At 40.7% G+C, this 26,345-nt stretch overlaps 1 long non-coding RNA gene across 1 annotated transcript in view; it reads left to right on the top strand.

Moving 5' to 3' along the window:
* Positions 1–3,486: 3,486 nt before the first annotated feature.
* The window catches only part of LOC117802238, a 37,069-nt gene continuing 14,210 nt past the window's right edge, over positions 3,487–26,345 (top strand). Inside the window, exon 1 of the long non-coding RNA XR_004625307.1 lies at positions 3,487–3,630. This is a non-coding gene — a long non-coding RNA (uncharacterized LOC117802238). The remainder of the gene's footprint in view (positions 3,631–26,345) is intronic.

Below are 26,345 nucleotides of genomic sequence, written 5' to 3'. Positions count from 1 at the left end.
GCAGGGGTTACATAAGTCACATGAAGTACTGTGAGTGAAATGCGCAAAATGAATAAAAATGGTCTGGAAGCTGTTTATTAGCATTGCTGGGGGCCAGCACCAAACAAGAATCGTGGCCATCAGAAGCTGCGTGGGGAAGAAGGAGTGTTTGCATGAAATTACAATAATCCTGAAATAATAAGGAAGGAAGTGATCAGTGAGGTCTTTCTTGTGAATGTCGCCCTCAGCATCCCCCCCCACTCCCTGAGCTGTGCCCTTTCCAGCCCACATTCCCTTTCCTCTGTCTTAGACTTCTGCTCAGCTGGCTGCATTTGGCAGATGGGGTGGGTGGAGCCCAGGTGGGCAGCTGTGGTTGCCCACAGTGCCGCCTGCTCTGGGGCTGGGAGGCTGGCATTGTATAGAGAAGTAGCGGCTCCTGGGGCTCTGGCCACAAGAGAGTGTGGTTGGCCTCCTCAGGGAGCTCACCAGGTACGTGAAGGGCAGCTCTGTCCTTGTTGATTTCAGATCCTCTTACTCCACTTCAGATTTCCACTTCCCTTCTGCCACAGAGATGTGATCAGAGGGAAGAATGTCAGATATTTATGTCTTAATATAAATTTGCCGCCTTACTTCAGCTCATAAGAGATTAACGTTTTCAGACATAGTTGTTATACTCCTTTGAAGTTTTTTAATTTTTTTCTCTCACCTTGTGAAAAGGATGTGAGGCAGCAGTGTGTGGATAGTTTTTCCAAATTTCTTTCTTTAGTTTTGAAAATAATATTAAGTCTACCTTTGAGACCTCTCTGGTCACCACAAACAGAAACTTTGCTGTCATCATTATATCCTCCATCTTTGTTATGGACAGAATTGTGTCCTCTCAAAATCCATATGTTTGAACCATAACTCAGTGTGGCTATATTTGGAGGTGGGGCATGTAAGGAAGTAATTAAGGCTAAATGAGGTCTAAAGGGTAGAGACCTGATCCAATAGGATTAGTGTCCTTATAAGAAAAGACACCAAAGAGCTCTTAATCACCCTCTCTCCCCCCCCGCCCCCTCTCCTCTTCCCTCTCTCTTCCCTACCCTCCCTTCCTTCTCCCTCTCTCTCTTCATCACCCTCCACCTCCCACTATACACAACACCCAAAGAAGAGTCATATGAGCACACAGTGAACTGATAGCCACTTATAAGCCAAGAATAGAGGACTCAGAATGAAACTTACTTTGCTAGTACCTTGATCTCAGACTTCCGGCCTCCAAAAAGGTGAGAAATAAATTTGTTGTTTAAGCCCCTCAATCTGTGGCAGCCTGAGCAGACTAATATAATCTTTTATAAACAAACAAATCCCAAAGGAACAGGAGGTATATAATTGATCTTCACATATGCAAAATTACTAATGTAACAACTCTAAGGAACTGAAGGAAAAAATGAAGCAAAACAAAACTGGAATTCAAGGCATGCATGTGTATATGTATGTGGTGTGTATACAGGCAAGAGTACAGGTGTTCTTTCTTTGGAGAGTATTAATTTTCCACTATGTTTCATCTAAGTGAGTGAAATGTTTTCCCATATATGTTTCAATGTAGGGTAGAGAAGAGTGATGCATAGACTTTTGGTGGTTACAGGAGGGGAGGTTTTGGAGATGACAAGAAAGGTGAAGTATTTTTCTTTTCTTTTACATTTGGGCCCAACAGCAGAAAAAAAAAAAGAAATACATTTATCTGTATGCTCATATCCCAATATATCTGTTATGCATTGTTTCCCAAACTGATTTCCACAGAATACTAATTCTGCAAAGGGGTGTCAATGGAAGATATTAACAATTTTCTTTGTCAAGTGAGTTTATGAAGTGTTCGCATAATTTTTCAAGGACTGTGCATGGTGACTCTCCAAGAGGAAGACATGGCCTGCAATAGGTCCCAGGATATTTGACCAGGGCTCCCTTTCCATCATTCATTTTGGAGAATGTGCTCAGGGCCATGGTGCTGCAATGGAAGACTGAAGATGAGAAGTCCCACAGTCCAGTTCTAGGCCTGCTTTTCCCTCATTGTGGCTTATCCCAAGCTAGTTGCCTCTGGGTTCCTCATTTGCTTTGCTATACAACAAATGGTGGGTTGTAAGATCTTGACTCGTGCCCCTTCTCTAGCATTTTTTTTTTCTTTCTGCTTCCATGACTTCCTGGCTCCACTGATCCTTTTTGTACCTTGGGCAAGGCATCCATTTCCCTTTCTATTCATAAGTAGAGAAATGGTCGACCTACAGAGATCTCTTGTCAAGAGCAAATCAGTTAATGCAGGTGAAAGTACTTAGAAAAAAATAAAGTGCTAAATAATTTTTAATGCCTTTGGGGAAAGGATTATGACTTTTCTGTCATTTTAAGTGCTGTACAAACTAGGTGAAACAAAGTATGAGGAATGATGTATCACTCAGAGCTCAAGCTCTAAAGTTGGGCTGCTTGGATCCAAATTTCAATTCTGCCCTTCCTACTGGAATGATCTTGGGCAGATTACCAATGTTCTCCTCCTCACTTTCCTCAGCATTAAAATGGAGATATGTCCTGCTGTAATTCAGTGAGTATTAAATGAGACAATATGGGTTAAGTGCTAAAAACAGTGCTTGGTATTTAGTATGCTCCAGTAAATATTAAGTTGTCATCTTTTTGTTCTTGTCCTTCTCTGTCATCATCATCATCATTAGCAGCAGCAGCAGCAAATAAAGGAATAGACATGGAAACAATAGCAACAACAATGAAATAATAATAAAAAAAGATGGAGTGGTGGAGGTGGTCAGTACATTCCTAGTTTAAAAGCTCTTAAATCTTCAAATGAGCGGATATCCCTCTTAACTCTCTGTTGGCTTCTGCAAGGATCGGTCTTGCTATTGACAAGTGTTATGGAACATTCCATTTTGCAAGTCATACTGCTCACTAACAAGACAGGCTTCTCCACTTTTAAAAAATATGATTTAGAGAGAAATAAAAAGTGTAAGCTCCCCAAACAAGGAGAGGAAAACAAATGCCTGATAGCATTATGCCTTTCTTTGTTAAGTCCGGGAATGTTCATGGGTAGAGTAACAGTTGAAGGAGTCACAGAAAAGGTGGGGCTTGACCGGGTTCTCTAGTGAGATGGATTTGGAAAGCACAAGGGAGAAGAGAACATCATGAGTAAAGAAACAAAAGTAGGCATGATGTATTGGAGGTGGAAGAGGACACCAAAGTGTAGACTCAGCGAGTGGTAGGGCATGCATTGGAAGGTAGGCCCTTGAACATTAGGCAGAGAAATTCAGACTTAATACAAAGAAAATCAGCAGAAGACAAATTGCTTTTCTTTTTAAGCTGTGTGCTTTCTCCTTATGAAAGTAGAAAGGTCATGCAGTGAAAGTGAGTCATCATTCTTTCCCACTCACTTAACATTCAGCATAAATCAATGTTTGCCTTGGGTGAATGGGCAAGTAGTTATTTGCAAGGCTGAATCAAATCATGCTGCTGGTATGGGTGCTGTCTGTGGTCCTCCTCTCCCTATGCTGGCCCATTCAGGGGAAATGCACTAGTACTGGTGGATTAGTGGGGATGGTGTTCTTGAGGAAGGGGGAGAATGGGAGCTCCTGCATGGTGGGGGATCTCATTGAAGACCTTGTTTCTGAAATCTTGGAGGTAAGAAAGTATTCCTGGGCTGGGGTGGGCATGTCTGGAATTTTAACTTCTACTACTAGATAGATGATTATATCTTAAAGCAGAGAGAAGTGCTTTCATGCGGATTAATAAAGCAAGGATAAATTGTTTTTACCATACAGCCCTCCTAAAAATTTGGACTTTCAATTTGGGGCATTTAAAATCCCATTAAACATGGTAATTGTGCCACTATTGATTGCACCAGCCTTATACCTTTCATTGTCAGCAGTGCCAGCCTCCATCCTTCCTGAACCTGGCCACCAGCATGAGTAGTCAGCTATTTAAGCAGAAATGATCTTTTGTGAAAATCTATATATTATTTAATGCCTTTGCCCTTTGCCTCAGCTCTCTCTCTCCACAAGTTTCTCAGCCAGGGTTTCAATCTGCTTTGGATGCTTTGCAAGAAGAAATGTACAGCAAACTCCCATGGGAATTGTGGCTCTCTGTCCCTGATGTCTGGAGTCTCATAACTTATAGTTCTTTTGTGCTGGGCCTCTGCAGTTCTTTAATGGGGACTTGCGGTAAAGTTTGGGTAGGGAGAAATCATTTCACTTAAAAATGGTTCTGCTTTGACGATCTCTGTGTTGCTGGGAATTTTTCTTCTCCTTTGTCTTTAAAGCTAGAGCCATTTCCTAGAATAAATGTTGCCTGAACACTGGAGAAGAAAAAAAGGGGAGAATTAAGTTTCTAAAAGATTCAGACACCAGCAGTGCAACTAAATGGCTTTGGCAGTTCATCGATCAATGAACAAATATTTAATAATTGCCTACCACATGTAAAGCATAATGTTAGGGACTATGGATAATATAAAATTTGAATAAAATCTTATCTCTCTAACCCTCAAAACTCAGTTTTTACAAAATTCAAGCCAGACTTGAAGCCCTGGTATCCAAGGCCTCATGTAAACTGCCCCAACCCACATTTCTACATAGGCTCTATGCTCCAGCTAACCTTAATTACCTCACATCTCTTTGACCTAAGGATAAATGCCCCTTGGACCTTCAGATCCCTACCCCCATCATTTCCGTCTGCTAAATTTTATTCAGTTTTGTGGGTTAGTTTCAATACCACATCCTCTATGAAGCACGGCCTGACTTGAGCCTTGGTTGGATGTACACTTTCTTCTTTTCAATCCTCTACAGAACATTGTATTTCTCTTGTTTTATCCAAAGGACAGTGCTTGATAAAGTAGGGAGATCAAAAACATTTGCTGACTGACTAATTTAATAGCGTTAAAAAGGCTCTTAGGGTCCTATGGGATTGTCAATATCAAGGTGGTAGAAAGAAGACTTGGTTTGAAATTTGAACTTAGGTTCGAATTCTGAGAATTGAAACAAGAAAAATTTAACTGAATTGCCAAATAGATAACATAGTAAGGATTTAAAGGTATGTATGTTTACAGCCACATGTGAAAGAGGCATTTTTATAAACAGCCCAAAATGTAGCATAGTGAGATGAGTGCTGTTTTTCAAAATAGTCACCTTCAGAGATCTACTTCAGAGGCTGCCACTAAGCACAACATTAGCATTGAGAAGATCCCAACCCTTGGTGCTCCCATTCCAACCTCTCCCTTTCATTTCCTGCTGTTGTAACATGAGCCAATCTACAAAATTTCCACTTGGCAGGAGTTTCAGGGACACTGTTGTGTCCACAGGACTGCATTCAGCATTGAGAAGGTAAAAGGCAAATTGTGTTCATCATGAGTTTACAACTGCATTTGGGGGAATCATATGAAAAAATAAACTGGTAATGCAAAACAGTCCATGAAGCAGTGCAGAAATGAGCTACCCAGATGAGAAGAGCTACCAGAATTTAGGGAGAAGCATGTGGGTGGGAAATGAGCAGCATGAAAGTCCAGATGTGCAAATTTAGAGGGTCCCCCAGAGATTTCAGGGAATGGGGGTGGGAGATTAGACATTCTGGCTGGGGGACCCAAAGTGTCTAAAACTGTAACTCACGATTTCACTACCCACATCAACCTCTCTACTCCCCAGATATCTAAAAATTAGCCCTGCCTCATGGCACTTATGGTACATAAGTGGTACATATCCCCAAGTATACTCATAGTCTTCAAGCAAAAAATCTAGTCAAGTTTGCCTTCTCACTTGCACTGATGCCTCTCTGTAATCAGTCACTCATTGTTATATTTCACACAGATTGTTTTTATCTTAAGTTCAGCCTGCAAATAGAACCCCAGATCTTCACAGCTTTTGTCTTTTCAGTATTGTTCCACTTATCTATGGCTGTGTAACGAACTACCCCAGAATTTAGTGGCTTAAAACAACAACCATTTTAATATGTCTCATGATTTTGTGGTTCAGGAATGTGCGCCAAGTGATTATTATTCTGTCTCACATGGTATCAACAGAGGTCAATTACTAGTATTCAGTGGAATGTTGGCAAGTCTGGAAAATGCAAGATTGTTTGCTCTTATGTCTATCTTCTTTTGGGGATGGCTGGAAGATTGGGCTCAGTTAGAACTATCAACCAGAGTGCCTATGCATGGCCTCTCCAGCGTGGTGGCTTCAAGGTGGTCAGAGTTCTTAAATGGGAACTCAGAGCTCCCAGAACAAAAGTTCCAAGCATCAGTAAGTGGAAGCCAGAGCTGTCTCAAGACTGAGTCTTAAATCAGGTGAAGCATCACTTCTGCATATGCTACTGGTCAGGCAATCACAGAACCAGCCCAGATCATGGGAGGAGTTGTAGATGGAAAGAAAAAGTGTCGAGAAAATTGTGGCTATCCATAATCTATCATAAATATACTTTCAATTTGGACAGCAGAATGCAGTGGATCTCTGCACTGACATCCAGTGTACCTGGGTGCTGGTCTCAGCTTTTCTGTTAGCGCACCATGTGCACTTGAAGGAACTCTTATCTATCACCAAAACTTAGAACTTCCTCAGCGATGGGTGGGTTCAGTGGTTCTCCAAGTGTGGTCCCTGGCCCACCAATGTCAGCTTCACCTGAAAACGTGTTAGGAAGGCAGATTCTCAGGCCCCACTCCAGAACCATAGAATCAGAAATCTTGGCTAAGGCCCAACAATTTCTGTTTTTCCAAACCCTTCAGCTGATTCTGATATGCACAAAAGTTACAGAAGCCCTAGGTTAGTTGATTTCTTTTCTTTTCTTTTTTCTTTTCTTTTCTTTTCTTTTCTTTTCTTTTTTTTTTTTTTCTTTTCTTTTCTTTTCTTTTCTTTTCTTTTCTTTTCTTTTCTTTTCTTTTCTTTTCTTTTCTTTTCTTTTCTTTTCTNGAGACAGCCAGTGAGACAGGGAACACAGCCAGGGGGAGTGGGAGAGGAAGAAGCAGGCTCCCAGCAGAGGAGCCTGATGTGGGGCTCGATCCCAGAACGCCGGGATCACGCCCTGAGCTGAAAGCAGATGCTTAACGACTGAGCCACCCAGGCGCCCCAGTTGATTTCTAAAGTCCTTTTCAGCTTTCTGTGATTCTAACTATAGGAGAAGCCCTCTTGTCCCACAGGATCATAATCGATAGCCAATTAATTGAAAAAAGAATCAATTAAAATTGAGAAATGTTACTTACATACTTGAAACTTTATTTTGATGAAAGAAATTCAATCTTTTGATATAGGATCAAGGCCTTTCTTTGAGAATGAATATGTTGGATTTCTACGAAAACTGAAAAAGTTGTATGTTTATGTGAAAAACATAAACCATATCTTTAATACATGAGCTACGATTTTCAGATTTCTTTAAAGCAGAGCAAGCACTAAAGACTTTGCAAGGGGGGGGGCGCCTGGGTGGCACAGTGGTTAAGCGTCTGCCTTCGGCTCAGGGCGTGATCCCAATGTTATGGGATCGAGCCACACATCAGGCTCCACCACTATGAGCCTGCTTCTTCCTCTCCACTTCCCCTGCTTGTGTTCCCTCTCTCGCTGGCTGTCTCTATCTCTGTCAAATAAATAAAATCTTTAAAAAAAAAAGACTTTGCAAGGGAATCTAAATTGTTCATTTTAGTGACTCATCTTTATTGACTGTTCCTGAAACATTTGACTTGTTGGTTTATATAACAACAATAATACTTATAATATTTAATTAAGTTATATCATTACAATAACAAGAATAACTGGAATAAACAGGTTGAGCAACAAATTCATCTGGTAGGAGCATAAGGCACAGTGAACCAGACAGTCAGTTATCTACTCATCACGAGCATTCACTTTGCCATAGGCATCAACTATTTTGTTTTACAGAAAAGATAAAGAACATTGGTCCATCTGGAGATTTCGTTGAGTGGAATTGAGTAAGAAAATTTCCCCTGAATTGCTGATTCCTCCCTGCCAGAACTCTTGCCTTTTTCCTCTCTTTCATTACATTCTTTTTTTTTAATTGAAGAATAATTGACATATAATATTGTATCAATTTCGGGTGTAGAACATAGTGATTTAATATTTACATACATTGAAAAATGGTCACCACAATAACTCTAAATTATTATCTGTCACCATTCAAAATTATTAAGATATTATTGACTATATTCCCTATGCTGTACATTATCCTCCTGTGTCTTATTTATTTTATAACTGAAAGATTGTACCTCCCAAACCCTTTTACCTATTTCATCCAACCCCAACCTCCTCCCCCCTCTGGCAACCATCAGTTTGTTCTCTTTATATATGAGTCAGTTTCTGTTTATTTTGTTTGTTCATTTGTTTTGTGTTTTAGATTCCACATATAAGTGAAATCATATGGTATTTGTTTTTTTCTGTTGGACTTATTTCACTTAGCATAATACCCTCTAGGTCAATCCATGCTGTTACAAATGATAAGATTTCTTCTTCTTCTTTTTTAATGGCTGAGTTAATATCCCATATTGTGTGTGTGTGTGTGTGTGTGTGTGTGTGTACACACACTTTTCTTTATCCATTCATCTATCAATGGACATTTTGGTTGCTTCTATATCTTGACTATTGTAAATAATGCTGCAATGAACATGGGCTTACAGATATTTTTTTTAAATTAGTATTTTTGTTTTCTTCAGATAAATATCAAGAAGTGAAATTGTTGGATCATATGGTAGTTCTATTTTTAATTTTTTTGAGGAACCTCCATTCTGTTTTCCATATTGGCTGTACCAATTTATATTTCCACTAACAACACAAAAGGGTTCCCTTTTCTCCACATTCTTAGCAGCACTTGTTATTTCTTGTCTTTTTTCAAAAAAATTTCTTCTCTTTTTGATAATGGGTATTCTGACAAGTTTTAGGTAATATCTCATTGTGGTTTTGGTTTGTATTTTTCTGATGGTTAGTGATGTTGAGCATATTTTCATGTGCTTATTGACCATCTGTATATCTTTTTTTTTTTTTTGAAAAAAAAAGTCTGTTTAAGTCTTCTTTTAATCTTTTACAAGTGTCTATTAAGTACATTTTTAATTTGTTTGTTTTGATATTATGTTGTGTGAGTTCCTTATATATTTTGGGTGTTAACCCCTTATCAGATATATCATTTATGAATATGTTCTACTATTCAGTAGGTTGCCTTTTCATGTTGTTAATGGTTTCCATCATTGTGAAAAAGCTGTTTAGTTTGATGTGGTCCCATTTATTTCTTTTTGCTTTTGTTGTCCTTACCTGAAGAGACAGATCCAAAAAAACATCGAAGGGCCTATTGCCTATGGTTTCTTCTAGGAATTTTATGGTTTAATGTCCTATATTTAAGTTTTAAATTCATTTTGGGTTTATTTTTGTAGGTAGAGTAAGAAAGTGGTCCTGTTTTATTCTTTTTCATGTAGCTGTCCAGTTTTCCCAATACCATTTATTGAAAAGATGGTTTTTTCTCCATTGTATATTCTTGCCTACTTTGTTATAGACTAATTGATCATATAAGTGTGGTTTTGTTTCTGTGTTCTCTATTCTGTTCTATTGATATGTGTCTGTTTTTGTGTTGGTACCATACTGTCTTGATAACTATGGCTTTGTAGTATATAGTTTGAACTTTGGGAGTGTGATACTTCCAGCCTCTCCTGTGCAGGATCTAAGGGTTGGGTGCTTGACATAGAGCTGGAATCTCTTGCTCCTCAGGGGAAATTCTGTACTACTGAGATCCCTCCTGACTGTGGAATGCTGTGCCTGGGTGTGTTTTTTTCCCTTAAAGAGATTGTATCTCTGTCTCTTCTATCCATCCTGGTGCTGTTCCTTGCTGTGAAGACTCTGTTCATCTAGTTTCTAGCTCCACTTCAGAGGGAATTTTTCCAAATATGGTTGTAGGTTTGCTGTCTTTGGGAGAAGGTGTGTATGGGATCTTTGTACACTGTCATCTTGAACTCTCTCTCCTTCTTTTGTCACATTCTTGACACAAGTTTAATTCATCCCCTTTTACCTACACTGAACTATTACAAAAGCACCCTTGTTGGTCACAACTGCCTCTACACTTGCCTCCTACTCCCTAAATAAATGCATGGTTACACAAATTATGTCTTTCCCATTCTCAACAGAGAAAAAACACTGAATTAAGAACCTAAAAACCCAGTTTTGAGTCTCAAGCTACTATTTCTAGTGGTGGGTCATTGGACAAGTTTCTTTAGGTCTTTTCCCTCAAACAAAGATAAGAGAAACTGGTATTATACCAGTGATTGTTGTGGGGATCATATGACCCTAAATATGTGAAAGCATTTTAAAACCTGAGAAAAATTCTATAATTTTAACTTGTCTTTTCTTCATTACTATGTGATAAAACCCAGTCTTTTTGGCTCAGCATACAACAGTGCACCTACCTTATCTTCCCAGCTGTTTCATCAAATCCCCCATAGTGTCCTTTCTACCCTTGAAATCTGCTCTACTTAAGGTCCCATGGAGAAATCCAAATCTTTCCCTGCCTCTATGCTTTTAGCTACTGACCATCAAGTGCCTGTTCCTTTTCTCAGCCCCCTGAACTTTTCCCCTGAATAAGAATTGAACTGAGAATGATTTCCAGTTCCAGAACTGACTCTCTAACTATGTTGGTTTATCCTCAACTAAATAGGTCTTGCACAGAGACATGGACTCACAAAGAATAGGAAGAACACAATAAAGTCAAACAAGCCACTTCCTGGCCTTTTAAGATCCAGTGGAGAAAAAAACAGGTTTCTAACCAAGAAGAAAGTTAAATGTTATAATTTCTCACTGTTCAAGGCAGGATTTGGCACATCCTGAAAGTAAAGAAGAGGTTTATTCTGATAGTCTGCAGCTCACCAATGAAATGATATTTTTCCTTGTCTTATTGGGACAGGATTATGCCCTTGTCAGTGCGCACTTAGAAAATGCATCAGTGGGGAGGGAAAAAGATGGCGGAGGAGTAGGGGACCTTTTTTCAGCTGATCCCCTGAATTGAGCTGGATATCCACCAGATCATCCTGAATACCCATGAAATCAGCCTGAGATGCAGGAAGATACATCTGGATCTCTACAAACAAACATCTCCAGTGCTGAGTATTGAGGTACAAAGTGAGGAGCCGTGAATCCGTGCACAGATATTGGAAGATAAACGGAAGGGGGAGGGAGCCGCCGTGCTAGGGCACCGGGAAGCAGTAGCTACCTGCGCTGGGGAGCAGGCTGGACTCACTGACTGGTTCCAAGGAGAAAGCAGAATGAGACCGTGAGCCCAGGAATGCGCATGCGATCAGACTGAAAACTGGAGCTCCAGAGTGCTCACTGGAACCGGCCTTAAACCGGGAGCTCAGGAGTGTGCATGCGGCCAGAATAAAAATCAGAGCTCTGGAGCACACACTTGATCTAGACTGAAGCCAGGAGCTTGGGAGCACGCGTGGGAACCCGGGGCGGCTGGTGGTGTTAGAAGCACAAAAGACAGAGACGTGCCGGCCCTGGAAGTGAGGGCTGGGACAGCTGCTGTGGGGCGGACATCCCGGGATGCTGTAGGGTTTTTAGCAACACCAACAGAAAAAGAATTAAAGTGGCCAAGACAGCTCAGTGGAGAGTGGACTGAGATCTCTCTGTTCTGAGACAAAGGCTAGGATACGGCCACTGCTGCTCTGACTCTCAGAAGAGTCACAGAAAACCACCAGGGAAAGCCACCAGAGAACAAAAGCCCAGAAATACCAGCTCACATTGTTTCCATCCCCATGCCCCCCTTGCAGGGGACACGGAGACTCTACCCAAACAGGGTTGCCTGAGTNCTGAATATCAGCACAGCAGTCCCCTCCCCCAGAAGACAGGCTGAAAAATTAAGAAGCCCACATCGCTAAGGTCCCTATAAAACAAGTGCATACTGCCTGGGCACTCGTCAATATTTAGGCTCTGTGTAACCCCACAACCTCTCCTCATCAGAATGACGAGGAGGAGGAATCTTCAGCAAAGAAAGGAGACAGAGACTGTGGCCTCTGCCACAGAACTGATGGATATGGATTTAACCAAATTATCAGAAATGGAGTTCAGAGTAGCAATGGTCAAGATGATGTGTAGGCTTGAAAAAATATTAATGAAAATATTAAGAATATCGAATCTCTAAGGACGGAAATGAGAGGGAATCTGGAAGAAATTAAAAATGCTATGAATCAAATGCAGTCTAAACTGGATGCTCTGAGAGCCAGAGTAAATGAGGCTGAAGAACAAATTAGTGAATTGGAGGATGGGATGGTAGAAGAGAAAGTTAAAACAGAAACTTGGCTCAAAAAAATCTAATCTCAAGAATGTAGAATACGGTAGATTACTGACTCAATGAAACGTTCCAATGTCAGAATCATCAGCATCTCTGAGGGAGTGGAGAAAGAGAGAGGTCTAGAAGAGATATTTAACAAATTGTAGTGAGAACTTCCCTAAACTGGCAAAGGAAACAAGCATTCATGTCCAAGAGGCAGAGAGGACCCCTCCCAAGATCAATGAGAACAGACCTACACCACATCACATAATAGTGCAATTCGCAAATATTAGATCCAAGGATACAACCTTGAAAGTGGTCAGGGGGAAGAGAATCCTCACCTACAGAGGGAGTCACATCAGAATAATGTCAGACCTGTCTATAGAGACCTGGCAAGCCAGGAAAGGTTGGCAAGGCATATTCAGAGCTCTGAGAAGAACATGCAGCCAAGGATCCTTTATCCAGCAAGGCTGTCATTCAGAATTGATGGAAAGGCAAGGACCTTCGAAGACCAGCAGAAACTGAAAGAATATGTGACCACAAAGCCAGCCCTACAAGAACTATTAAGAGGGGGTTCTATAAAAGTAAAAAGGCCCCAAGAGTGATACAGAACAGAAATTTACAATCTACAGAAACAAACACTTCACAGGCAACATGACATCATTAAAATCGTATCTCTCAATAATCACTCTCAATGTGAATGGCCTAAATGCTCCCATAAAATGCCACAGGGTTGCAGATTGGGTAAAAAGACATGACCCATCCATTTTGAACCTAAAGGTATATCCATACTGAAAGTGAATGGATGGAGAACCATTTTTCACGCCAACGGACATCAAAAGAAAGCTGGGGTAGGAATTCTCATATCAGACAGATTAGATTTTAAACTAAAGACTGTAGCTAGAGATACAGAAGGACACTATATTATTCTTAAAGGATGTATCCAACAAGTGGATATGACAATTATAAATATCTATGCCCCCAACAGGGGAGCAGCTAGATACCTAAGCCAACTTTTAACCAGTATAAAGAGACATACAGATAAAAATACGTTAATAGTAAGGGACCTCAACATTCCACTCTCAGCAATAGACAGATTACCTAAGCAGAATATCAACAAGGAAACAAGAGCTTTGAAAGACATACTGGACCACATGGACCTCATAGATATATACAGAACACTACACCCCAGAACAACAGAACACTCATTCTTTTCGAATGCACATGGAAATTTGTCCAGAATAGACCATATACTGGGTCACAAAACAGGTCTCAACTGATACCAAAAGACTGAGATTATTCTGTGCATATTCTCAGACCGCAATACTTTGAAACTGGAACTCAATCACAAGATAAAATTTGGAAGAAACTCAAACACTTGGAAACTAAGAACCATCCTGCTCAAAAATGATTGGGTAAGCCAGGGAATTAAAAATTAGATTAAGCAATTTATGGAGACCAATGAGAATGAAAACACATCAGTCCAAAACCTATGGTACACTGCAAAGGCAATCTTAATGGGAAAAGACATAGCCAAAAAAGCCTCATTCCAAAGAATAGAAAAATCTAAAATGCAGTTTTTATATTCTCACCTCAGGAAGCTGGAGCTAGAACAGAAGAACAGGCTTAACCCATGCTCGAGAAGGCAGGTGATCAAGATTAGAGCAGAGATCAATGAATTAGAAACCAGGAGTACAGTAGAGCAGATCAACAGGACTAGAAGCTGGTTCTTTGAAAGTATAAATAAGATTGATAAGCCACTGGCCAGACTTATTCAAAAGAATAGAGAAAGGACCCAAATTAATAAAATTATGAATGAAAGGGGAGAAATCACGACCGACACCAATGAAATAGGAAGGATCATTAGAAAATTTATCAACAACTTTATGCCAATAAATTAAACAACGTGGAAGAAATGGATGCCTTCCTTGAACCTATAAACTACCAAGACTGAAACAGGAAGAAATTGATTATTTAAACAGACTGATTAATTATGAAGAGATTGAAGTAGTGATCAAAAACCTCTCCAAAAACAAGAGTCCAGGGCCTGACAGATTCCCCAGGGAATTCTACCAAACACTCAAAGAAGAAATAATACCTATTCTCCTGAAGCTGTTTCAAAAAATAGAAGCAGACGGAAAACTACCAATCTCATTCTATGAGGCCAGTATTACCTTGATCCTCAAAACAAGGAAAAGACCTCATCAAAAAGGAGAATTATAGACTGATATCCCTGATGAATGTGGATGCCAAAATTCTCAACAAGATCATAGCTAATAGGATACAACAGTACAGGATTATCCATCATGACCAAGTGAGATTCATCTCTGGGATGCAGGAGTGGTTCAACATTCGCAAATCGGTCAGTGTGATAGATTATATCAACAAGAAAAGAGTCAAGAACCATATGATCCTCTCAATTGATGCAGGAAAAACATTGGACGAAGTACAACATCCTCTTCTGATTAAAACCCTTCAGTGTGCAGGGATAGAGGGTACATTCCTCAATTTCATAAAAACCAGCTATGAAAAGTCTATAGCAAATATCATTCTCAATGTCGAAAAGCTGGAAGACTTTCCCTTAGGATCAGGAGCACGACGAGGATGCCCACTCTCGCCATTATTATTCAACATAATACTAGAAGTCCTTGCAACAGCAATCAGACAACAAAAAGGGATAAAAGTATCCAAATCAGCGAAGAAGTCAAACTGTCTCTCTTCGCAGATGACATGATACTCTATATGGAAAACCCAAAAGACTCCATCCCCAAATTACTAGAACTTATAGAGCAATTCAGTAATGTGGTGGAATATAAAATCAAGGCTCAGAAATCATTGTTTTTCTATACACAAACAATGAGACTGAAGAAAGAGAACTTAGGGAATCCATTCCATTTACAATAGCACCAAAATCATATGATAGCTGGGAATTAACTTAACCAAAGAGGTAAAGGATTTATATTCTCGAAACTACAAATTACTCTTGAAAGACATTGAAGAAGACACAAAAAGATGGAAAAATATTCCATGCTCATGGATCAGAAGAATAAACATAGTTACTATACTACCCAGAGCAATCTACACTTTCAATGTCATCCCGATCAAAATACGAATGAAGCTTTTCAATGAGCTGGAACAAGCAGCCCTTAAATTTGTGTGGAACCAGAAAAGGCCCGAATCACCAAGGAATTGTTGAAAAGGGAGAACAAAGCTGGGGGCATTACGTTGTCTGATTTCAAGCTATACTACAAAGCTGTGATCACAAAGACAGCACGGTACTGGCACAAAAACAGACACATAGACCAATGGCACAGAATAGAGAACCTAGAAATGGACCCTCGGCTCTATGGGCAACTAATCTTTGATAAAGCAGGAAAAAACATCCAGTGGAAAAAAAGACAGTCTCTTCAATAAATGGTGCTGGGAAAATTGGACAGCTATATGCAAAACAATGAAACTTGACCACTCTCTCACACCATACACAAAGATAAACTCCAAATGGATGGAAGACCTCGATGTGAGACAGGAATCCATCAAAATCATAGAGAACAATTTAGGTTGTAAGCTCTTTGATATTGGCCACAGCAACTTTTTTCAAGACACATCTCCAAAGGCAAGAGAAACAAAATTAAAAATGAACTTGTGGGACTTCATCAAGATAAAATCTTCTGCACAGCCAAGGAAACAGTCAAAAAAAATGAAGAGGCAGCTGACAGAATGGGAGAAGATGTTTGCAAATGACACTACAATTAAATAGTGGTATCCAAGATCTACAAAGAACCTCTCAAACTCAATACATGAGAAACAAATAATCAAATCAAAAAATGGGCAGAATATGAACAGACACTTTTCCAATGAAGACATACAAATGTCTAACAGATACATGAAACAATGTTCAAAATCATTAGCCATCAGGGAAATTCAAATAAAAACCACATTGAGATACCACCTTACACAAGTTAGAATGGCAAAAATTGACAAGGCAAGAAACAACAAATGTTGGAGAGGATATGGAGAAAGGGGAACCCTCTTACACTGTTGATGGGAATGCAAGTTGGTGCAGCCACTTCGGAATACAGTGTGCAGGTCCCTTAAACAGTTAAAAATAGACCTACCCTTTGATCCAGCACTATTAGGTATTTACCCCAAAGATACAAATGTAGTGAAGAGAAGGGCCATATGCACCCCAACGTTCATAGCAGCTTTGTCCACAATAGCTAAATTATGGAAGGAACTGAGATGCCCTTCAACAGATGAATGGATTAAGAATATGTGGTCCATATATACAATGGAATATTACTCAGCCATCAGAAAGAATGATTGTCCAACATTTGCAGCAACATGGATGGGACTGCAGAAGATTAAGCTAAGTGAAATAAGTCAAGCAGAGAAAGACTATTATCATATGGTTTCACTCATTTATGGAACATAAGGAATAGCAGAGAGTTCAGTAGGAGAAGGAAGGAAAGAATGAAGGGGGGTCAAGAGAAGGGGGAATGAACCAGGAGAGACTATGGACTCTGGGAAACAAACTCAGGGCTTCAGAGAGGAGGGGGTGGGGGATTAGGATAGGCCAGTGATGCGTATTAAGGAGGGCACATATTGCATGGAGCACTGGGTGGTTATATGCAACAGTGAATCATGGAACACTACATCAAAAACTAAGGATGTACTGTATGGTGACTAACATATCATAATAAAAAATTATTACTAAAAAAATAAAATGCACCATTCATTAATTCACTAACTACTAAAAAAAGAAAAAGAAGAAAAAAAGAAAATGCATCAGTGACAACACAGACTAGGTGTATGCTGGGCTCAATTGGGTCCTCTGTTTTGTGGTCATCTGGGTGTTGGGATTACTTTATTGAGACAAGCCAGACATTGGGGAACTGAGCATCCAAGCCCAAGTAAGTCACAGATCTTTTTACAATATTCAGAACAAAAGTCAACCACACTCTTACACTTAAACATTGTCTGATGACTGTATCAGTTAGAATTCCACTCAAGTGAAAACAACAGAAAATGTGACTGAGAGTGGCTTAGATAGGTAAGGGATTACTTTATCAAATTCAACATATGTGCTCTGAAAATAGGCAGTTTTCAGGTGCAGCTGACGGTCAAGAAGGTCATTTAAGACCCGGGCTTCTCTCTCTTCCTGCACTATCAGTTATTAGCATCTTCAGCTTTTGTCTTTGTAATTGAAAAATTACTGCTGTACCTTCAGGTATTGGATCATGTTCCAGGCAGGAAGAAGGAAAGAGCAAAGTGGCAAAGCTTATGACATTGAGACTGTTCCTTTTATAGAACTTTCCTGGAAAGAGAGCTATATTTACCACAGTTTGCACTAGGTATGCTTTTTAATTGGTTGTTACTTATTTTGAATATTACCTCCACTTAAAAGCTCCAGCCAGTAACTTATGCTTTTTCTTTTTGTCCAGAACTATGTCATATAGATACTCTTGCCTGGGAGGAAGTGTGGAAAATTGAGTACTTTTACTCAGGCACATTGTCACCATCAAAGAGAACTGTGTTTCTACCACTAAAGAAAAAAAGCAAAAATAGATATTGGGCAGGCAGTGAGTAGACTCTGACATAATTTATAAATTCAAACTGTGTATTATCACTAAATTGGACTACTTAGCTTTATATTTAAAGCTGGCAGTCTTCGACTATTTTAGGGACAATTAGGTGACCAAAGAAAGAAAGTCTCATTTTAAGGTAACATTTGTTTGGGGAGACTCAGGCCATATGTCTTTCTAGATCCAGCTCAAATACCACAACCTTCAAGAATCTCCCATTCACCTTAGCTCTCCTCCTCCAACACTTACTGTTTGCCTTGTTCACTTGACACTTCTCACCCCAACCAAATTATAATTTTGGGGGATAGGACTACATGTTATTGTTCTTTTTATTCCCTGTGGACCCCCCAAATTCCTGAACACAATATAGGAACATATTAGATATTTATTTTTTTGGTTCATGGGAAATGTAATCATGGAGGTAGCCTTGAACTATATATGAACATGGAGCAGTAAGAAGACAGTGTTTCTGGGTCAAAGAGTCTGGGTGAGGGAGCAATAAGAGGTAAAATTAGAAAAGTGCCATCCATTCATTTATTCACTCATTTAATCCTTTAACATATTCATTGAATACCTATTTTATGTCAGACAAAAATACAGCTGTCTTGAATGCTGTATTCTATTGGCTTTACAGCATAGAAAGAGTCAGATACCAATGAAATAATTTTGCAAAAATTAGCAGCTACAGATTACCGGTACACGTATTGATGAAGCCCTATGTCGTTCTAGCAATCAGACTTCATATTCACTGTCAAACATTCAATGTTAGTTAATTCTCAAAGCAACCCTTTGCCTTTCTAGATTTGAGAAACTGAGGTCCAGAGCAGTTGTGTGCTGCTCTGGGTCACACAGCTGGTCAGCGGCAGAACTGAATTTCTATCCAGTGTGCCAGGTCAGCCTTGCTCCTGTTCTCCAACCTGTGGTCCTTCCCAGAGTAAGCTCTTAATTGTCTGAGAGAGAGATGATGCTGTCTCCTAAGAAGTAAGTGGAAGTCAGAGAGCACAACCTGGGGACTCACAGACTGTTATCCAAGTGTTTAGTGAAGCAAGGAGGAATAAGTAGAGAGAGGAAATCATGGGCAGTCATGACTCTCTCTAGCCATCTAACTCTCACTGGTCCTGCTTTGCCTTTACTACACTTGGCTCAGTCTGGGTGCACAGACAGACATTGCCCACAAGTAGAAAGCAGCTATGTTTGTCAGGGGTTGGAGGGTCCCCTTTCAGAGCACCTCCTTTGACTGACTTCTTGATCCCAGTACTGATTACTCAGCTTTCTCACTCCTTGGTTGCTAGGCAAACTATCTGAGTTTTCAGTTCTTTAATGCCTTGACATGGATAAGACATTCAGTGATTTAAGAATTTGTTGGGTGCCTACCCTATCCCCAAAACAAGGTACTAGGTAAACAGCAGTGAATACATCAAACAAAAACCCCTGGGCTCACAGAACTCACTCATGAGCTCTGCCCCAAACTTCCTTGAAAGGCTGACATGCAGAGAAGTGCTGAGGTCCCATTCCCCTTTGAGTGAGGGGCAACAGTTTTCTCCCACTCCCAAGCTGGCCTCAGTGAGTTTCTTCATAGCATTATGTCCTTGGAATAAATGCCTATTTAATCAATTGGAAAAAAAAAACCCACAAAAACCCTGCCTCACAAGGCTGAATTATAATAAGTAGATTCATTCCATCGCTTAGTTTGGCTTTGAAAAAAGGGGGTAGGGTCAGGCCAAGAAGTTAGAGAATTTGGCTCCTAGGACAGAGGTGGCCAGGAAAATGTATGGTGTGCTGCACTATGGGAGGACTGGAAAAGGGACTGATGGAATCTAGGAGCAGCACAAGCACCACTCTTAGAATATCCAGAAAGTGAAGGCAAATCGTTTCTCACATCACACTCTTGTCTGGGGTCATCAGCCTAGCCAGGAACCATTCAGTTCTGTTCAACCACGTCATGGCCTTCCTGGTGCCTGGCACATCATTTGTGTGCAGCAAATATTTACTAAATGAATTGCTGAGTAAACTTGCAAAGGCTCAAACCCTGCACCTTTGTATTTCCATTTTCTCATTCAAGTCAAGTGGTATCCATATGAAGAAAGCATGATGATCCTTATTTTTCCATCAAGAACCTGGGACATGGAGCTGTTAAGGGCATAATTAGTAGGACTCAAGATTTGAAGTCAGGATTATGTCTCTCCAAGGTCAAGGTCAATACTTTTTACCTGCCTCAAATTCTTCATTCTATTCAACTCTGGCTTCTCACACAACAGTGCCAGACTTTGCTACCATACGAAAATATCTTGACTCTGAGAATCCTGTGATTCCTGACTGGTAGCTGTCTCTGGTGGTTCTCTGGGAAACATCCCTCAGGCCCAACCCTAAGGTGTAGTCTAGGGTGAGTCCTTTGCTCCCTGGATGGTCTTACTTACTCTCAGGACTTTATTCTCTGTGTGTGTACTGATTCTCAAATATTTGTCTCCAGCCTATAACTCTCTCTTAGAACTGCTCACCACTGTGATCAGACTTCTACCAGCCATTTCCACTGGAATGCCACACTGAGACTTCAATCTGACTCTGTCTCGTTTCAATGTTTCTTCTTCTGACTTGACTCAATGAGTACCATTGCTATCTAACCCAAGGTCCATGATAGAATGTAGGCTCTTCCCCATGTCTCACACCTCTTGGCCAATATATGATTAGGCTTAACAATTCTGTGTCCTGAATGTCCCTTGAACCCAGACTCATGTTGCTGCATTTCTGACACCACCTTAGTCTATGCTGCCGTCTTGTCTTGCCAGAACCTCTGCAATGGCCTCCTAATTGGCCTCCCTGACCTTCATGCTCTCCTTTAGTTCACTTGTCATGTGTATACAAAGTGATCTTCCCATAACATAAATCTGACAATTTTATGTTTATATTCAAAATATTTTAACAAAATAATTATGTATAAAATATAAACTAAAATAATATATCCTCACTATTTACCCATTTACCAGAGGATTAAGTCCAAATTCTGTAACAAGGTACCAATCTGGCCTCAGTTCAACTTTATGTCTCATTTCTTGCCTCAAGCTTTTCCATTCTGGCAAACTCTGCCTTTCAGCCAGTCAGAGCAGAACAGTACAGAGCAGAGCACGTTCTCATATGTACCACACTTTTTCCACTTCCAGACCTTGGCCCTTGTTATTCCTTCTGCCTGTACTCCTCCACCTCCACAACCCTTCACCTCCACTTTGTCAACCCTCAGTATCTTTGCAAGGATAACCCCTACTTATTATTTAATTTTCCTTAAACCAACATTTATTCAGCAAATAGTTATTGTGTATATACCAACCACAGTTCTAGGTGTTAAGGACTCAGCAGTAAGCAAAATAGACAAAATCCCTACTCTCATAGAGCTTTATGCTTAGGGGGGATAGATAAACAGCCAACAAGATAAGTAGGTCAATACATACACATGGCAGATGGTGAAAAGTACCCATGAGAAAAGTAAAACAGGAAAGGAAATAGGGAGTGGGCTCTTAGCAATTTAAGTAGAGTGGCCAGGGAGGCCTTATGAGACAATATTTGTGTCAAGGACTGGAGAAGATGAAGGGCAAACCACTCAGCTTGTCTAGGGAGAGTGTTCCAGGTAGAGTAACAGTAAGTGCAAAGGCTCTGAGTGACAGAGTGCCTGACATGTTTGAGGGAGATAAAGTACGCAGGGTGCACTGCCAAGAGTAAGTGGGAGGCAAAAGAATAGAAGGTATGGTCAAGACACATTGGAGAAACAAATTAGGGGACGGTGGGTGCTGCAGTGGCAGAGTGGGATTGTGTCTTCTTGATACAATCTCTCTCAAGGTTAGATAGCACCACCACACCCTCCATTTCTCCTTCCAGCACTCATCACAACAGACTTAATTGTCTGCCTGCTGTTTCCCTCTTTCTCTGTACCCTTGTCTGGACTGTGAGCTTTATGAGGACAGGGGTTGATGGCACCTATATCATTCTCTGCTGTGGCCTCAGAACCTTTTATAGTGACTGACACAGAATAGTAGTGCTGAGTCAGAGAATCAATGAATGAATGAATAAACAAATGAATGAATTTCAATGAATTTATAATTATGTTGTGATACATCCAGTGTGCTCACTCCATTTCCCTCCTTACCCTGGAGCTCCTCAGCTCTTTGCAGCTCCATTAAATCTTTCCTTACATTGTATCTATGCTTCACCACTTTGAGACTCTCCACCTCCAAGGGTGGGAGATTATGGTGTCTTCATTATGCATGACAAAAGAGGCTTGTCTATTCTGTTGGCAAAATCAACAGACCATGATTCTATGACAACCAGGACAAATGCTCATGATTCCAATCATCTCAGGTGGGAAACACTGCCCTAAAATGCAGACCTTCCATTTAGAGATCACAGATTTCCATTTACCTCCCTAAACCCAATTTCAAACATTCATGAGCTGGGAAATCAGGTCATCAAACTTCCCATCTTCTGAGGGCTCCCTGGAAGCACTGAGCAATAGAAGTCCTTTGTGACCTGTCTACTGGAGAGCCCCAACGTCCAGTTTGTGGTATCATTATAAAGTCTCCATGTTGCTGCCAACACGACAGCCATTTTGTCTAGCTGTCCCTATTCCATGTAAACCAGCTAGGTGTTGATCCTGTGAGATTAGTAAGATTATGTATCCAGAAGGTTAAGAGGTCCTGGGCAGATAATTTTGTTTTACCAGGCTATTCACACCCACCAGGGCTTCTCTGACATCAGAGTAACTATGAGAAAAAAGCTTGTAGTCATCAGATCCCTGAGACATGAGCTCCTTGTTCATGCTTTCCCTGCTGTGTCCTCCCATCTGCATTTTGAGTGATATTGTACTACTGCTGCTGGGAAAACACGGAATTAATCAACAATGAGTATGAAGAAAAAAAAAAGGAAACCTTGTTACTGAATGCTTTCTACACTTTAATATTTTTAAATATGTGAAGTAGGAGAAACTCTTTATGTTTTGGTTTGCTAATTTTCGTGTGGAGTTCTTATCCACTTTATGTAGCTGAATGAAGTGGCCTGGGGTAGCAGTGAAGATATGGCCAGCTCCATGCTCCTGCCTAATATTATTTTTATCTTACTCCTTCCTTGACCAGAAATGGAAACTACTGGGGTGGAAGGGAGACCCTCCAACTAGATTCTTTCATTTAGATATATGGAAACTGTTTTGCAGAGAGGACAGAGGTAGTGCTAGAGCCCACAGCTTGAAATGGAATGACAAAATAGTGCATCACTTTTTTATTTGCTTCTTCACGTTGGCATGTGCTAACCATCCTAGGTCCAGAGCATCTTCCTCAGCCTTTCCTCAGGTCCTGGAGCTCAGGATTTATATAAAGAAAGCTTACAGAGTCAGGGTTTAGCCCATTTTGTCAGAATAACTGGGTTCTCAAAGCTGAGACCTACCACTGTTGGCTCTGTGAGTCAAACCTAGTTTCTTAAAATCCTGAAGCCTCAGTTAACTCATCTGTTATAACAAGACATTATAACCCTACCCTCCAGGATAGAGTTGCTATGAAAACTGGAGATACTGCATGTAAAGCACTCAACAGTTCTTGCCACACATTAAGTGCTCAGTAATGTTAGCTATGATTACTATGTGGCCCTTTTGAGAAAGAAGGCTGGTGTGGGGTGATAGCATTGGCCAGCACTAAAATTCACATATGTGGTTTCACTTTGGTAAATAGTAGCATTCCTGGCAGAGCAGCACTGCCCCAATTTATGCAGAAGATTTTTTCTTATATTCTTCCTGACTCTTTCAGTCTAATAACTTTTCAGTTACAATTTGCATCAGCCCAGGGCCTATCATTGCCCATCTTCATTCCATCATCCAGGCTTTAACTGCGTAGGATACTAAAAGTGTTAACAAACCCAGGACTTTATATAAAAAGACACAGACAGCACAATAGCCTGGAATTTAGAACAGGAAGCACTCCTTCAAAGGTGAACAATGGAGCCAGAGTTAAATTTGTTAGTAAGAACTTCATTGATGCCAGTGTGGGGCTTAAGCTGTTTGAAGTGGATTAGAGGGTGATATGAAGCCCAAATCAGGCCCATTTGAAAACAGAGAGATAGCGAGACAGAGAAAGAAGGAGAAAGAAGCAGAGAGAAAGAGAGAGAGAGAGAGGTAATGGGCTCTGGAAGTGGGCTTCTTGCTTTTTCTCTCGCCCCTCCCAAGCCTTATGCTAACAGCAAATTAGCGAAATGGTCAATTCTACTAAAGAGAGCCAAGTCTCAAAGCAATTTCATCTCCTGAGGAAAGTCCAGGGAAGCCAATTTTTAACCCAGATTTAAGCTTTTCATTTGAAAGCCAGGAGGAAGTAAGAAGGGAGGAAAAAAAAAACTCTGCAGAGAGAGGTTAGGGAAGCATATGGAGCTGGACGCAGGGAACTTGATTTCCCATATGGCCCAGGGTGCTGCATGTCTGTGTGTGTGTGTGTGTTGGCCTGGCCTCTCCCTGCCTGGTCTGGTCTCTGTGGCTCTTTAAATTGTAGGGGAAATACCCTGGCCATAGGCTTAGGACAGCTGGGTATTGCTCTGTTTAACTGTACAACCTGTCACTTCCTGACCTCTTCTTTCCTGGGATTTCTTCTCTGTGTAAGGCAAAGGTTGGACAAGATAATCTTTTGGTTTCTTTCCAGTACTACCATTCTAGGATGAGAACTCCCTGCCTGCCTGCCTGCCTGAGGGCCAGCAGACTCTGCTCCTAGGATTGCAAAATGGTTTCTCGGTCACATGTCTTTCCTTTAAGAGAATTTATTTTTTAAAAAATTTTTTATTTAAATTCAATTTAGTAAACATTTACAGTATTATTAGTTTCGGGGGTAGAATTTAGTGATTTATAAGTTCCATGCTCATTACATCAAGTGCCCTCCTTAATGTCCACCACCCAGTTACCCCATCCCCCGCTCCACCTCCCTTCTAGTAGCCCTCAGTTTGTTTCCTAGAGTTAAGAGTCTCTTATGATTTTCTTTCCTCTCTGTTTTTATCTTATTTTATTTTCCCTTCCCTTCCCCTATGTTCATCTGTTTCATTTCTTAAATTCCACATATGAGTGAAATCATATGGTATTTGTCTTTCTCTGACTTATTCCACTTAGCATAATACCCTCTAGTTCCATCCACGTCACTGCAAATGGCAAGATTTCATTATTTTTGATGGCTGAGTAATATTCCATTGCATATATACCATCTTTTCTTTATCCATTCATCTGTCGATGGAATCTGGGCTCTTTCCATATTTTGGCAACTGTGGACATTGCTGCATAAACATTGGGGTGCATGTGCCCCTTCAAATCACTGTGTTTGCATGCTTTGGAAAAATTCCTAGTAGTGTAATTGTTGGATCCTAGGGTAGCTCTATTTTTAACTTTTTGAGGAACCTCCATACTGCTTTGAGGAGTGACTGCACCAGTTTGCACTCCCACCAACAGTGTAAGAGGGTTCCCCTTTCTCTGCATCATCACCAACATCTGTTGTTTCCTGAGTTGTTAATTTTAGCCATTCCTTCAGTAGAATTTCTTGTTGCACATTGCCAGCACTGGATTCTTTGCCAGACCATTGCTGAAGTCCAATAGCATCTGAGCCAGAGTCCTCAGTTGGCAGGACAGACCTACTCCTGGTGCTACAGGACCTTGGCTTCCCTTGGGATCACTGGCACTGGGAAGAAAGGGAGGAATTGGCAGCTCTGGGTGGGGGGGGCGTTGAGGGAGCCAAAGATCTGGGACTGGAGAGGTAGCAAGTTGCTGCATTGCAGGTCCTTTGTTGTCCTTTGTGGAGGGAAGGCAGGAGATGGGTGGGGACATGTTCTGCACTGAGGGAAGTCTGGAGGAGCCGGAAGTCAATCTAGAAGCCACTGGCTGGCAGGGTAGGGAAAAGGGCTTTTGCAGGTTCATAGAGAAGCTGCCACCGAGCTTGTATTAACGCTGTGCTGGATGGGCTAGGTCTCCCACTGCACTGTTGTGCCCAGATGTCTATCGACAGATGAATGGATAAAGAAGGGGTGGTATATACATACAATGGAATATTACTCCTGTGAGATTGTGGGGCACTGGGGCCTATTCTGTCCCCAGGGTTAGGGATACCCTGCTATAGCTAAATTTTAAATGAAGAAGTAGGCCATGCTGTATTCATTTTAGCTGCAATAATTACAATAACATTTGTAAATGTTGAGAGGAGGCTAATTCATACCGTGGATGCCATTGATGCTGAGTGAGCCTCTGAAGCTCCCATTACAAGGCAAATTTCCTCATGAACTGACTGCCAGAAAATGCCCTTGTTGTTATTCCAACAACAGAAGCTAACTTGTTACTCTTCCCTTTTAGAATAAAGCAGGAAAGAAATAAAAGGCAATAGTCTCCCCCTGTTAATAATCTGAGTTGATTCTTTTAAGACTGTAAATGCCTAATGAGTCAGGCTCCAGGTCTGGCTCAGTGCAACATTGAGCCTGACTTAAGTGGCTATTCTTGGCTCCACAAAAAAATGGGGTGGAAAAAGAATGCCTGGT

The sequence above is a fragment of the Ailuropoda melanoleuca genome, chromosome 5 (assembly GCF_002007445.2).
Source record: "Ailuropoda melanoleuca isolate Jingjing chromosome 5, ASM200744v2, whole genome shotgun sequence".
NCBI classification, from domain to species: domain Eukaryota; kingdom Metazoa; phylum Chordata; class Mammalia; order Carnivora; family Ursidae; genus Ailuropoda; species Ailuropoda melanoleuca.
Note: the sequence above shows the minus strand (reverse complement) of the source record. Positions and strands in the feature narration are given on the sequence as shown.